We start from the raw sequence: 15453 nt of genomic DNA, 5'->3' as shown, positions 1-15453 counted from the left end.
GATGGTCACGCCAAGCTAGCTGACCGAGGAAAACGGTTTACAACTTCTGATATACTTACAACACTCCTACCTGTAAGTTTGTACGCCTTTGAACACTACAGCACATTTTCTTATATCTAGAGTTAACTGTAAGTTTCTGCAGCAGAAATCAATTCTCCCTGAACTAGGCAAGTTTTCTACTGTTGTTGCATCTCATAGAGTCAGAGATTCTGACTGCATATGAACTACTGAAAATGGCTGATAACTCTTTTACATACATTGCAAATAGCAGTGATCTCAGAATGAGATTTTCACTCTGCAGCGGAGTGTGCGCTGATATGAAACTTCCTGGAAGATTAAAACTCCTCCTACCTAGGAGACAAGGTACTGGCAGAAGTAAAGCTGTGAATACCAGGCGTGAGTTGTGCTTAGGTAGCTCAGTTGGTAGAGCACTTGCCCGCGAAAGGCAAAGGTCCTGAGTTCGTGTCTCGGTCGGGAACACAGTTTTAATCTGCCAGGAAGTTTCAGCAGTGATCTCATTCTCACTTCCCTGAATTCCTCTAACAATCTGTGACATACTGTATTTTTAACAGTTGAGTATTCCTATGCGAAGTTACACATCATAAGATTGTATTTAATTTGTTACATGAAAAGTGCAACACATCTCTGTAACCTTCATGAAAGCAGAGATTTGGGTATTGACCCCTTACACTTCTACAAAGATTCCCAAATCAATACAAGTGCACTTAGGGTGTTGATGGACTTTCTGTTGCATGCTGCACTTGGGTCATTCCATGTCAAATCAACACACTTTAAATACAAATTTGACCTCACCCTTTTAGATTTTGCTGAAAGCTGGTATATTTATAGTGGGTGCTGAAACTAAGAAAAAAAAAACAAATTTCAAGTTTTTACCTCAAACCATTCCTGAAATATGGTCATTTAATCTTTTCAAAAACTGGCCAAAAACGTGTGGACAGACTTTTTTAAAATTGCCGAAGAGCTGCCCTAATTGAGCTAGAGAGCTGGGAAAGGTGCCATTTTTCATGCTCTTTCCAGTGATATACAACAAAACATAGCCTCTAATTAATAATCTTTTTCCAAATAATAATTAATATTTTGATTTAATTTTTTTACAAAAAGTGCATAATTGAAAATTTTCAAAATATTGCCATAACTACTTCATACTGTTGTGAATCACATGGCACAATATAAATGTGGGATAATGATGGGTTCATTGATTAAAAAAATTATTCCGGATTCTTGTTTTTCACTAACAGCCGTAGTTGGATCAAATTGACCTTTAACAAACAGGAATTTCATTAAAATATACTGAAAGGTAAGTAAAAAAGTACTAGAAACATCAAAATATCACCTTCTTGAAACAAAACTAAACAACATTTTATGTAATTGATTGCTTATTTTTTTTAGTTTCTTACAGTTTAAACTAATAGTCTATTAACTGGCAGAACGAAATGTTGAGTGTGGGACCTATAGTTAAGATTTAAATAAAGTGTGAAAACTTGTTAGTAGATTATTGATGCTCCAAAAATGCAGATTTCATTAGCAAAGGCTTTAGCCACTGTATGAAGGCTGAGCATGCTTGTGTTCCTGTCTATGTATGCAGCAGGCTGTGAACAAGTTGAAACAAGCACAGTGCTTGATGTCTGTACAATCACTCAAAGACTGGAGCCATTGTTGAGTGGATGTAAGACTGATACCGTCTAAGGCTTACTGTGCCTACGGCGGTTTTAGTGCAAATCAATTGTTTCCTCTGTGTTGACCAGTTTGTATCTAGTATATTTAATAGTTCGTTTACAAGGGAGAGTTTATAAGTGGTTTTTGCATCAATATGGAACCAAGAAAAAGTGCAGTGCTGTAAGAGTGTAGCGTTCTAATCCATTGAAGAAGTCAAAACACTTTATTAGAGACAGGAAAAAAACTGAGAAATGGCACAGCATGGATGACCAAATTATTTCAAAATACCTAGTGGTGGCAGAATTTGTGATAGATGTAGGAAAGAGGTAACACATTGAAAAGTACACCAGAGCCCATCAGTGATAAAAGTGTTGATTCTTCTGGATCAGAGATAATCATCCCAGACCAAGACCCTGACTTCACTGCATATTCAGTGGTTGTTCAAACACTTAACACATCACTTCAAGAACTAGGTGAGTCCCCAATTGATAAGAAAAAAGTAACATCTAGGTGTTATGCCAAATCAAAAGTGAAAAAAATAATGAGAGAATTTAATGCTCCTAATTACATTGTTCGGCAGCCTAAAGAAATTTTGAAAGAGGAATGATTCATGGAAGGTCCAAACCCAACACCAGGGAAGTGTTTACCCACAGAAACTGTCAAAACTGTACATTCATTTTATGAAAATGATGAAGTTGGCCGGGCAATGCCAGGTACTAAAGATTCTGTGACAGTTACAAAAACAAGTGGAAGTAAAACAAAAATATCAAAAAGACTTATTTTGTGTAACCTTAAAGAAGCTTACAAACATTTCAAAGACAAGTTTCCTAAAATAAAAATAGATTTCTCTAAATTTGTTGAGTTGAGACTGAAACATTGTGTATCTGTTGGCTGGAGTGGCACACACACTGTCTGTGTGTGCACAACTCACCAAAACATAAAATTAATGACAAACTGCCTATTGGCTTCTGTCTCAGGTTCTCCGGCCAACATTCATACAATAATTTACTGATGTTTCGCCAGCACAAGTGGCTGGCATTGTCAAAGCTTCACCCTCCATTGCCAGTGGTGAACTGGAGCTGAGCTTGCAGCCGTAGACTATATGTACCAGGTGCGCCAACGTCTGGAGGCTTCTCTGCGGTCATTTCCGGTGCGGTTCTCCTCTTGTTACCTGCGACGGTCATTCGCTGTAGTACGAGAAGCCAGGATCTGTTTACCTTAAGGCTTTCCTCTTTCTTGTTGGAGCTGTTTGCATGTTTTTGTATTTCTACAGCTTCTCTGAACAAGCGCGTGTGATAGTGCTTCTCTACAGCCAGAACTTCTGTGTCGGCAAATTTTATTACGTGGTCGGTCTGACTCAGTGTGTGCTCTACCACAGCCGATTTCTCCACCTGCCCCAACCTGTAATGTTGCCTTGTGTTCTTTGATCCTGATGTTGATTGATCGTCCAATCATTCCGACAAAAACTTTTCTGCATGTGCATGGTATACGGTATATTCCCGACATTGCAAGTGGGTCCCTTTTCTCCTTTGCCAATCTAAGACACTCTTTGATCTTTCTTGTCGCTTTGAAAATCGTCTTTAAGCCATGTTTGCGCAATATACAGCCAATTCTGTCTGTCACTCTAGGAATGTATAACAGAAAGGCCGTACCCGACATTTCTTTATCTAATTCCTTACTTTGCCGAGTGTTTGGCTCTGTCACACTTCTAATGTAATTTGTGGAGTACCCACTGCTCCTCAGAACACTTTCCAGGTGTTGCATTTCGCGTCTTGAGGTGCTGCGGCTCACATATTCATCCTGCTTGCATTCTGAGCGTATTAATCATTCCTCTTTTCTGGCTCGGGTTGTGGTTTGATAGTTTGTGCAGGTATCGGTCTGTGTGTGTCAGTTTTCGATAAACCCTGTGTCCTAGGTTTTTGCCATCCCTTGTGACTAGGGAATGTACTGTATACCGTGCACATGCGGAAAAGTTTATGTCTGAATGACTGGACGATCAATCAACACCAGGATCAAAGAACATAAGTAACATTACAGGTTGGGGCAGGTGGAGAAATCGGCTGTGGCAGAGTACACACTGAGTCAGACTGACCATGTAATAAAATACGCCAACACGGAAGTTCTGGCTGTAGAGAAGCACTATCACATACGCTTGTTAAGAGAAGCTGTAGAAATATAAAAACAAGTGAACAACTTCAACAAGAAAGAGAAAAGCCTTAAGGTAAACGGATCCTGGCTTCCAGTACTACAGTGAACGACCATCACAGGTAGCAAGAGGAGAACCGCACCAGAAATGACCATGGAGAAGCCCTCGGACATTGGTGTGCCAGGTACATATAGTCTATGGGCGCGAGCTCAGCTCCAGTTCACCACCGGCAATGGAAGGCGAAGCTTTGACAATGCCAACCACTCGTGCTGGCGAAACGTCAGTAAAGTCATTAGATGAATGTCAGCTGAAGAACCTGAGACAGAAGCCAATAGGCAACTTGTCAACAAGTGGCCATGAAAGCCTTAACAATTTTGCATAAAATTAATGATAGAAAATTCCAAACTAAATACAGTAACAAACAGCAGCTTAAACAATTATAAGCAGTGCACTGCAAAAATGCTTTGCAACCCATCATTGGTTGATTGCAACATAAGAAACTGTGAATATTGCCCAGGAGAAACCGTCATACGTAAAATTTTACAAGACTCCTTTGATGAAAAATTAATTGAACGAGTTCAGTTCCGAAAGTGGATTTCAGTTGACCACTGTAATCTGGAAATTGTTCAGAAAACTTCTGAAGAATTCATAGATTTATTTTATAGTAAGATGTCTCCTTTGATTCAGCATGACTTCATTGCCAAGCAACAATGAACATTCGTTAACACCACAAGAGAAAATTTTATGGAATCTGAACTTGTTGTAATACATGATTTTTTGGAAAATTATCGTATAGTTCTACGGGATGAAGCTCAGAGTTACCACTGGACAAGACAACAAATTACCATTCATCCTTTTGTTATACATTACAAACAGGAAGACAAAATTGAGCATATGAGCTTTGTCAGTGTTTCCGATTGCTTGGAGCACAATACAGTTGCGGGTTACCCCTTTCAAAAGAAGCTTATTTCTTATCTAACAAATAAATTTCAAAAGCTTCCAAAAAAGATATACTATTATTCTGACGGTTCTGCTGCTTAGTTCAAAAATAAGAAAAACTTCCTGAACCTTTGCCTTCACGAGGAAGACTTCAACATAAAAGCTGAGTGGCACTTTTCAGCCACAGCACATGGGAAAGGAACTTGTGATGGAGTAGGGGATTCAGTTAAGAGACTGGCAGCTCGTGCAAGTTTGCAAAGGCCATACCAAAATCAGATCCAAACCTCACGAGGTCTATCTGAGTGGGCAGTATATAATATCACAAATGTTGATTTTGCGTATTCCACTCAAGAAGACTATGCTGCTTCAGAAATATTATTAAAAAGCTGGCTTGAAGAGGCATTGACAATCAAAGGAACACAGCAATTTCCTGCTTTCATTCCAAACACTACATCAAAATTAATAGTCAAAATACTTTTCATGTGATATGCAGAGCTGGGAGAGGGAAGTAACTGCATCACCAGACAAACTGAAGTTACAAGATGTATCAGGCTATTTCACCACTGTATATGGCAGAAACTGGTGGCTTGGGTACATTTTAGAAAAAAAACAAAGAACCTGATGAAGTGAAAATAACTTTTCTTCATCCATATGGACCAGCTAAATCAGTCTCCTATCCTGCACATGTAGATGTTCTGTGGGTGTCAGTTGTGGATGTTCTCACAAAAGTAAATCCATTTACTCTGACAGGGAGAACATATATTCTTAATGAAAGTGATGTAAACTAAACCGAGTCGGCTTTACTAATATGTAATCTGTGAAGTTCCAAGGCAATTTATTGGGAAACTGCTTTCAACTCAAAACTTAATTTTTGTCTCAGGTTAGTGTTAATGTATATTTTATAGAAAGTTGTTTAAAAATTACTGTTAGTACCTATTGTGTTAAATTTAGCTATGTATAGATATCTGTACTCAAAAACAAGCACTATGTATTTAATTTTTTTAATAGTTTCGTTCCAAACATCATGGACCAGAACTATTATGCAAATACTTGTATGTTTTCATAATTTATTTCAGTTTGTAGTTAATGCTCAAACTTTTTTGTTTTATCAGTTGATATACTGTTAGTTAAGTTGCATGAAATTAAAATAAGCAATCGATTATAAAATATGATGATTAGTTTTGTTTTAATAAGGTGATGTTTTGATATTTCTAATGCTTTTTTTACTTACCTTTCAGTAAATTTTAATGGCATTCCTGTTTGTTAAAGGTCAGTTTTGTCAAACTATGGCTGTTAATGAAAAACAAGTGTCTGGAATAATTTTTTAACAATGAACCCATCACCATCCCACATTTATATTTTGCCATGTGATTTAGAACAGTATGAAGTAGTTGTGGAAATATTTTGAAAATTTTCAATGACGTACTGTTTGTAAAAAAAATTAAATCAAAATATTAATTAGTATTTTGGAAAAGGTTATTTATTAGAAGGTATGTTCTGTTGTATATCCCTGGAAAGAGCATGCAAAATGACACCTTTCCCAGCTCTCTAGCTCAATTACAGCAGCTCCTAGGGCAATTTAAAAAAAAGTCTGTTCTCACATTTTTGGCTGGTATTTGAAAAGTTTACATAGCCATATTTCAGGAATGGTCTGAGACAAAAAATTGAAATTTGGATTTTTTCTTAGCCTCAGCACCCATTATAAGTATACTAAATTTTAGCAAAATCTAAAATGGTGTGGTAAAATAGGGGTGTTGATTTGACATGATAATGACCCGGTGAACAATGGGAATTGGATAAAATGAATGTTGAATAGGACGATTACACAATGTGGTGGAACCAATGAGAAAATGCGTTCAATAAATACAGTCCTGATGCAGAGTGTACAAAATTATATAGTGGCATAATGGAATGATTTGTGCAGAATGTTATCACATGAAACAGAATATTCTGTACACTTGAAATTGTGCTCTTGGGTTCCTACATAATAACAACCTTGGAAATCGGGACCTTTCAAAAATATCACACATTTTCAAAACTATCACTAGACTATGCTCAGTCCATCACCACAGCCAGTTTTCTTATACTAATATTTGGCCGGTTGGTTGGTTTGGAGATTAAAGGGACTGAATTGTTAGTTACTCAAATTTGTTGGCTTTGTGAACTCATAACCAAATTGTAACATTTCAATCTAACCTAGATCCCGGGCTATGCAACAGATCAGTTCATTACCACAACCAGTTTTCCTCCAGTCACAGCCAAACTATAACATTAGAATATGAAACAATATCCCAAGATATTTTGTCATATTCTGAGAAACATACAATGTAAGAAATACATATGAAAGCCAGTACTCGACTTTATAATCTATGGATTTTCAACCCTCAAATCTCAAATGTTAAGAGAGAGCAAGTCAAAACACACACGAGTATCATTCTGGAAATCCGATTTCTATAAGGCAGACTTTCATTCCTGTAGAAGTTAACAGAGAAGGAAAAAATGTTTTCCATGATTATATAACTTAATGATCTAGTGATGCATACTGTAATTCTGTACATCAGATTTTTGAACCATCTTGGACCTTGTTCCACCATTTCACTATCAATATAAAAGTAGCTTGGCAGTCACAGTGTTTCAGAGACAATACATCAGAAGTAGAGTTGTTTGGTCAGTTAACAACACTAGCTCTTTGTTTTATAACCAACATTTGCCTGATTACTTATTTCATAAACATGTGGTGGTTAGTGGAAGCCTGCTGCTTCTTTCTTGCTATAAAATAAAAGTGAAATCATCACTTTAACTTTTTTTGTGTATGACACTTTAGACTCTCTGTATTTTTAGTGATTAACCGTCAGTATATTATTTTGTATCACAAGCTACCTGTCACCAGTACTGAAATTTCGCCATATGAAGGTAAGAACTTGACTGAAGTTCTGTCTCGTAATTTTACAATATATTATTTTTCCAACTCTGAATTGAGTTGGGAATAAAACTACTACAAGTATCTGATCTGAGAAGTTTTCACCAATGAAGTTGAAGGATCCCTGCGATGTTATAGTATCATGGAGAATTTTCTCCCTGATGGGAGAGCATTCTTGGAGGCACTAATCCTTGGTCAGCATAAAAAAAACCTTGTCATTAGTCTTTCAACAACGACTCATCTGAATTAACCAAAAACTAAATGTTTTTGTTAGTGTTCATAATGTTAATAAAAGGAAAGTTTGAGACTCAAAGTTCCAAGTACCTTCAGGCAGTAAGTCAATTTCATCCCAGAGTTTTCTCTTGTTATAATATAAATCAATTTATCAAGAGTAGCTGCTTCAGTTCTTGAAGGGAACTTTTAGTCCTTGTAGCACAAAAGATTCAGAAACTAAAAGAGTATCAACAAGCTTAGTTTAGAGGTATCTGATTACCTTACTAAAAACATTCAGTGACCATAATACAGCTCCATTCTGAATGCTGCTCTTGGGCACAATATGAGTTAGTTACTATTTATAAGTAGCTGGAAATCACCCTAATAGCTGTCATGTGATTGGAAGCTATAGTGAATGAATGTTCTGGGAGGGCTACCGAGAAAGAAATACCAAAGATACCTCAATTACTACCATCATTTGTGCATACAGTCTACTATCCAGGAAGTACAAGACCTGTCATTGTCTATCAAGTTGACTGTGAGAGGTATGTCAGTGGTAGATGGGACTCTGTACAGGGTAAACAGGAACAATAAAGAGCTATTACACCCATTCCCCCTAATCAACATATTTCAGTTGCTGTCTCCCACTAGGATTGAACTAGTGGAACATATTTCATCTGTTGGGAAGCCTACTGCATCCCACCTTAATGAGAAGCAAATGCAAAAGGGTATGGGGTTCGTTGTTAACCATTGACAGCACAAACATGTGGCAAATAATGGTACCCTACAGAAATTGCAGCAGAGGATAGAAAGTATCACCTCAAGCACTCAGTATGTTTGCCTCTAGGTCTCATTCAACTTGTTGAAGAGCCTATAACTCTCCATTCAGTCCACATAATGATTGCAGACGGACAACCTGAAGAATTAGGGTTGGATCCAAAGACATGACTCCCATTTTCATAGATGAGACCGTTAAAACCACAGTATGAAGTACAGAAACATTACTATGAAGCATTGTAGCTCTCATACTTATTGGTGCAGGAAGTTCTCTAAGACCCAAAAATGGTAGTAGTAAGATTTTTCGGTTAAAAATAAGTGTATATCAAAAGTATTGGCTAACAGAAAGTGGAAGTACTGTATTTGCCACAGTAAACAAAAAGCTCAAATGCACCAAAATAGAAGTGAAGCTGTATGTTAGATTGCTTGGGTATGAATTAATATCAAGGATAGGCATAAACTTATAACTGGATACTCTGTCAACCTTAAGACTTACCCCAGATGTAAACAATAACTTTAAGAAAATAACATCTCATTACTATGTACCATATGTTCTCCAATCATAATGCCATTATTGGAGGAAACTTGTATCATTTAAATGGTTGGGAAGACCATAGTTTTGTATGCCACGGGCATGACAAGACATACTATGATAGAACACAAAATTCCGTCTTCGAAAATAACTCAGAACAGATAATTCAGAAGCCCATTCAGAAATGAAATATGTTAAATGTAACGGCAACTATTAGACCAGACATCTTTGAGGATGTCTACAATCAAATTTTTATCAGTGACCATTACACAGATCTACCAACAATGAGTACCAAAGTCAAAGGGTAAATACACAAGTAGAAAAATCTACAAGTCGGGAAAACTAGACTAAAGAGGCAGTACTGTCATAACTCAAGAAGGAATGTGAAACACTTTGCTCTGGACAGGAGCATGCAGAACTGTGACTTGTGTTCAGAATAATAACAGACCAAGCAGACAATAGGTATGTGAACTTAACAGCAACATACATGATTGGAGGGGCTCATAGACCCGTCTTCCAATACTGTTCAAATGTGTGAGGCCCATATCAAAAGGGCCTAACATAGGATACTGAATATATACAAATAAGGGCAGCAAAAATCATCATAGGTTTATATGACCAATAGGTGACGGTAATGGAGAAGCTGAAAAAACATGAACTGGCGGATGCTTGAAGATAAGACTCCAAGTTTCAAAGTTTCAAGAACCGCTATTAAGTGAGGAGTTGAAATAAAATTAACTCAGGTATTATAAAGCTTCCTATCTTTGGAAAATTTTCTCTTGGTAGCACTATCTATAGTTAAATTTAATAGTTGATATCAGAATAAAGTGTTATTCATAGTTGAAATTTTAGCAATTTTTATAAACCAGGTGCTGTGATTCCTCAGTTTTTTTTTTTTTTTCATGTGATTCTTCTCATCTTCACTCTTAGAGGTACGCTACAGTGAAAATATGACTCTCACTGATTGATCAACCACTTTAGTTCTTGTGATGCAGAGGGTAATATGAAAGTATTCCAGTATTTAGCAGCTGGAAGAAAAGTTACGGATGTGTATGTGCACTTGTACTTGCCTATATTTGCACAGTTGCCGAGAAGTTGAGTCAATCTATAGCCATACTTTTCAGAACACTGAGAAGTGCATGGAAGAGGGTATTTCTCATTGTACTGCATATCTAGGTATCTTTCTGTGCCAATTCTGTGTGGAGTGTGGGTCAAATTAAAGTCCAAGTGCCTTTATGTACCCTATGGTTAAGCAAGTCCTGTGTTTGTAAATCCTAAGGAAGCGATACATAGGAGCCATAGTAGCTATATCCCTAGAGGAATACAGGGAACTTAAATCATACTCCAAACACGGAATGATGAAACGTCATTGTACCATATCATATCCAGTTGGACTGCCTGCAATGTATCACACATTAGACAAAATTCGGTTGAGAGTTGACGAAGCCAACGAATGTGGGCACTTATACAGTTTAGGTGGTACGTGTGCTGAACACGAAAAAAGTGCCATTTTTTAAGGAATCGCGTATTTATGAAGATATAAGCATATATATGTACAGAATGCCAAAAAAGTACTTATTTTCATATGGACGCAAAAAAAAAAAAAATCCATTTAACTGTCTGATTTCACCAACTATTCATGTTGCTATGCCAATATGCTGCAGACACTTTAATATATTTCTTCACAGAGTTCTTTACCCATAGGTAATGATTACAGATTCATACATCCTGGTAATGGGAGATGAAGAAGCTTGCACAGGACAGAGTAGCATGGAGGGCTGCATCAAACCAGTCTCAGGACTGACGACGACGACAAATAAGTACTTTTTTGGCAACGAGGGCATTAGATATGACTGTAACACACAAATTTTGAAATAATTTTTTTTTGTATTCCATGAATATATATGGTTATATCTTCAGAAATAAGCGTTTCCTTCAAAAATAGATAATTTTCTCGTGATCAGCGCATGTACCCCCTAAACTGCATAAGTGCCCGAATGTGAAATAAAGATTGTTGTTTTGTAACAGACTGATCTCTAGCGTAGCTTGATGTCTACCTCCTCGCGCTATCTTTAATGCATTTTCGTTATAAAAACTAAAACCGCAACATAATCTAAGAAAAAGCTTTCTCAGATAACTGACAAATCTCCGGAGAGTACTTCAATGCATATTATGTACATCTGCCGCACAAGACATTACAAAAACTTTAAGGGGAATTCAACAGCTGACGTAACTTCTACGTATTAAAAGTGATGTTACGTAGCTGACTTTCTGGGAAACACACTGTCAGTTAAGTACGTAAATGGGAAGAAATGCGTAATTTGGTAGAAATTTTCACTGATATCACATTCGTACATGTAGCACACTGTAACGATACTATCAATAATACATAATCCGGCAACCTGAGGAGTAAAAGTACTATATGTGCTAAAGAAGAACAACTGTACCACGTACGCTGTAATTGCAAAAAGCAAAAGTAGTTGTTATAATAAAGCAACAGTCATCTCATTTTTATTTAATTATATGACTGGTTGTAATAAAACTACCTATATCCTAGTCGCACCAACACTTAACCTACTGTGAAAAGTAGCACAAAACGTTTTACCCACACTTCTTTTGAAAAAATAAATGTGTTGTACAGCAAACTCAGTTTGTAAACATCGCGTGGATAAACAACAGCCAAAGACTTTATAGCTCTTGAAGACGTAAACTCATTTAGCAGCCCCAGCAATAAACACGACCAGTACGACTTGTTACAATCGGAACTTCATTCGTCTGTCACGGCTCCCAAAACTGGATTTCGTAAACGGATTCTCCAATATCGTTTCTGGGTAATTATGTAAACACACAGCAGCTCAGTGCCAGCCGTACTGCGTGGATCGCGTGCTGAGCTGCAAGAGTGCGTACGGTACTGCTTAGAGCCATAGTCACCTGCTTGCGGATTACGTCCTCGGTATACCAAGGACGTAGGAGCGACCGACTGCGTTTTTTTGTAAAAATACAATCTGGCGCTCAAGAAGACTATCTGTGGGCGAGGAAGCTTTGAAGACGCCTGAAAGCAAAATTATTGTGCTATCTCCCTTGTTTCGGAATGTCGAGCAATAGCGGTGTCTTGGTGCCGCGGCGGTCTACTGCTGTCGACAAAAAGCGAGTCTTCTTGTTGTTACCACGGGCCGCGCTGCCGGCCGTTTCGAGCATCTCAGCTGCCGAAGAGCCAGACTCTGCTCTACCCGAGATTAGGGAAATTGTGGGCCAGGAACTGGAGTCAGGTCGTGGAACCAACGAGAAGGTTGCCGCCGCCGCCATCCAGACCTCCTTGACCACTAGCGCATTGGTGCGAGCAATGCAACTGGGAAATCTCCCAGTGCCAACGAAGGTTGTAACTGGCACTCCTCTGACAGAAACCTCCATTTCAGAACTGGACATTTCAGCGAATACACAAAATGCTGTTAATACACAAAACACAAACATCGTCATACATCATCATTACTTGTCATTCTATCCCTCATCCCCCTCTCCTAAGTCCGCTCCTGCTTACCAACGCTCTAAATCAACTCCCCAATTACATCAAATCCCTATATAAAGGCAAGCAGACGTCCCATCAGCCGACTGACATCCTTCCCAAACCCACCGCCTTGATCTCACCCTCAGTTCGATAGAAATACCTCAAATTCCCCCCATACAAGTCCACAACCTCCATAGTGCAGCGTGCCAAAAAGGAGCACGAAGATAAACAGTCCAAGAATAGGAAGAAGTGCACCACCCATCCCCCAACTGCTCCCTCAGCTCCTGAGGAGCCTGCGGTTCCTGGGCCACTGGCAGCACCTGTTGTCGGCCTGGGAGGGAACCAGGAAACCATTGCCTTGGAAGGGAACTGCGAAAGCGGGCTGGATTCGGGTGGATTCATGTTGGCGAGGAAAACCTTCAGCCAACCGAAGCTTCTGCCGACCCAGGGAGTAGAACCCATCCCAAACAGGTTTCAGGCGGTGGCTGATGAGTCAGAGACACCACGCGAAGCAACGATACAAAAGCACGATACACACCACCTCCCTGTGATCATCGTGGAGTTTCCCCATAACTATGAAGAAGTCTACGACGTAAAAAAAAAAAGCTATTAAAGGAAAACACTTTAAAGCTAAATCAGCCGAAGGAGACAAGATAAAAATAACACTCAACGCTTTCGAGAATTACAACACCATCAAGGACCTACTTACAGACAAAAACATACAACACTACACATTCCCCACAACCAAAACAAGAAACAAGAAGATTGTCATAAGGGGCCTTCCGAGACGGCTGTCTCGCCAGGCAATCAAAACAGATTTAACTGCTCAGGGGTAGGTCGTCAAAGCTGTACAACCCAGGGCAGAGAATAGGTGGTCACTATATCAGGTTACTCTCCCCAGTATCCTCCAAAACAAAAGGGAGACCAAGGTGTTTATGGCCGTCCCTGTCACCACAGAGCCCCTGAGCTGCAAAAATAAGAATGTGCAGTGCTGCAGGTGTCAGGGGTTGACTCACATAGCTGCATACTGCAATATGGCGGTGCACTGCAGAAAGTGTCCTGAGCCCCACGACACTAGAAAATGTACACTGAAACGCAGGTTACCAAGGTTGTGAGGTCCACAAAAAACACACACAGCAGGCAACGGCTGCAAATTACGACCCCCCCACCCCCACCCGCCCACACACACACGAATAAGACACCACCAACCCCTAAAAACACACAAAGAAAAACAATGACAACACACACAGACAAGACTTGGGTAAAACCAAGACCCAACACACCAAGGGAAACATGCGCTGAAGGGGTTTCTTCTACAAGAAGCCATGAAAACGTAGCCGTATCACCACAATACCCAACACAGACGCAAGAACAACTCCAGGAGAGACACAACAATAATGAAAAGGTCTCCCAGAACAGAGAAAGCTCTAGGGTACCCCAAACACAAGCTGCAGCAGAGAGCACAAGGCTCTTCTCAGCAGCCCTCCAGTCTCTCCCCTCAGATCAGCTATTAGGTTTTATGGTCCAGACCATGAACCTCATCATGGAGATGATGAAGGAATTAAGGGAGGCCCAGAAACAGAACATGCAGATCCTCATTGCCCTTCAGGCAGCAGTCGCTTCCCTCTGCGACCTCATCAGTAGCAACAAAACCCTATTATGGATAGATGACCAAATATTCAGGGCCTGACAATCGAAGCAGTGATAGTAGAAGTACCCACTGCCACCAGAACCCTAACAGTAGTTGCAATCTATCTACACCCAAATGATGACATCGATGAGGGATATGTAGCAGATTTAGGCCAAATTGATGGCAAAGTCCTACTCAGAGGCGACTTCAGTGCCAAGTACCCAGACCAGAACACTAGAATAACCTCCAGAGCAGGTGCCAAACTACAACAACTAGCGCGCAATCACCACTTTGAAATATGGGGTCCGGTTGAACCCACTCATTTTCCTAAAAATGGAGGTAGGCCTGACACATTAGAGGTACCTCTCACTAGGAGGATCACAGGGTTTGTGGCTGCGAAGACAGTCAACTGAATGTCCTGTGACCACAAGCCTGTCATTTTCGAGGTCAATGTGGGAGACATCTGTGTCACATGTCCCCCAAATGGACAGACTGGGAGCGAAACCACCTAATGGTAGAGCAAGCGCTACAAGACCTAACAGGCACCATCTTGCAGGCAGCGGAAGAGGCCACCCCCCTCCCATACAAAAATAGAATAACAAAATAGTGGAAGGTCACCAGAGATCAGGCCACCAGGAGGCTGCTCAATAGTCTACAGAGAGAGCTGAAGGCGGCTCTCAATGAGCACAGTAACTAGCAATGGTAAAACCACCTCTCAACCCTCAAAACAGACGACCACACACTCTGACAAGCTACCAGACAATTCACCAAACGATGCACTAGGATACTGCCACTGCACAGCGAGCAGGTATGGTGTACAGCCATGCTGAAAGGTCAACGCCCTCGCCAAAGCTTTCGAGAAGCAATTCCAGGTGGCAGAGCCCCAAGATGTAGTTCACTGTCAACTGGCTGTCTTCCTCAACGCTGAGGAAGACCCAGAAGACGAACTCCCACTTGTCGCCCCCAAACACGTGTCAAAAGTAATTAGGTCCCTTCCAACAAAAAACGCGTCAGAATATGACAGTGTCACCAATCAGTTAGTTAAAAACCTCCAGCCCTTGTGATCACACACCGCGCGAACGTCTTCAATGAAATTGAGTTCTCAGCTTGCTGG

General features: G+C 39.8%; 1 protein-coding gene across 1 annotated transcript in view; it reads right to left on the bottom strand.

Annotated features, from left to right (window-relative positions):
- Positions 1–12106, bottom strand: part of LOC126364901 (coiled-coil-helix-coiled-coil-helix domain-containing protein 1) — a 70347-nt gene extending 58241 nt beyond the window's left edge. Inside the window, exon 1 of the mRNA XM_050008095.1 lies at positions 11814–12106. The gene's annotated coding sequence lies outside the window, so the exon portion shown is untranslated. The remainder of the gene's footprint in view (positions 1–11813) is intronic.
- Between the last annotated feature and the right edge of the window lie 3347 nt (positions 12107–15453).

This window comes from Schistocerca gregaria, chromosome 1 (assembly GCF_023897955.1).
Source record: "Schistocerca gregaria isolate iqSchGreg1 chromosome 1, iqSchGreg1.2, whole genome shotgun sequence".
Classification (NCBI taxonomy): domain Eukaryota; kingdom Metazoa; phylum Arthropoda; class Insecta; order Orthoptera; family Acrididae; genus Schistocerca; species Schistocerca gregaria.
This window is presented reverse-complemented; position numbering and strand designations above follow the sequence as displayed.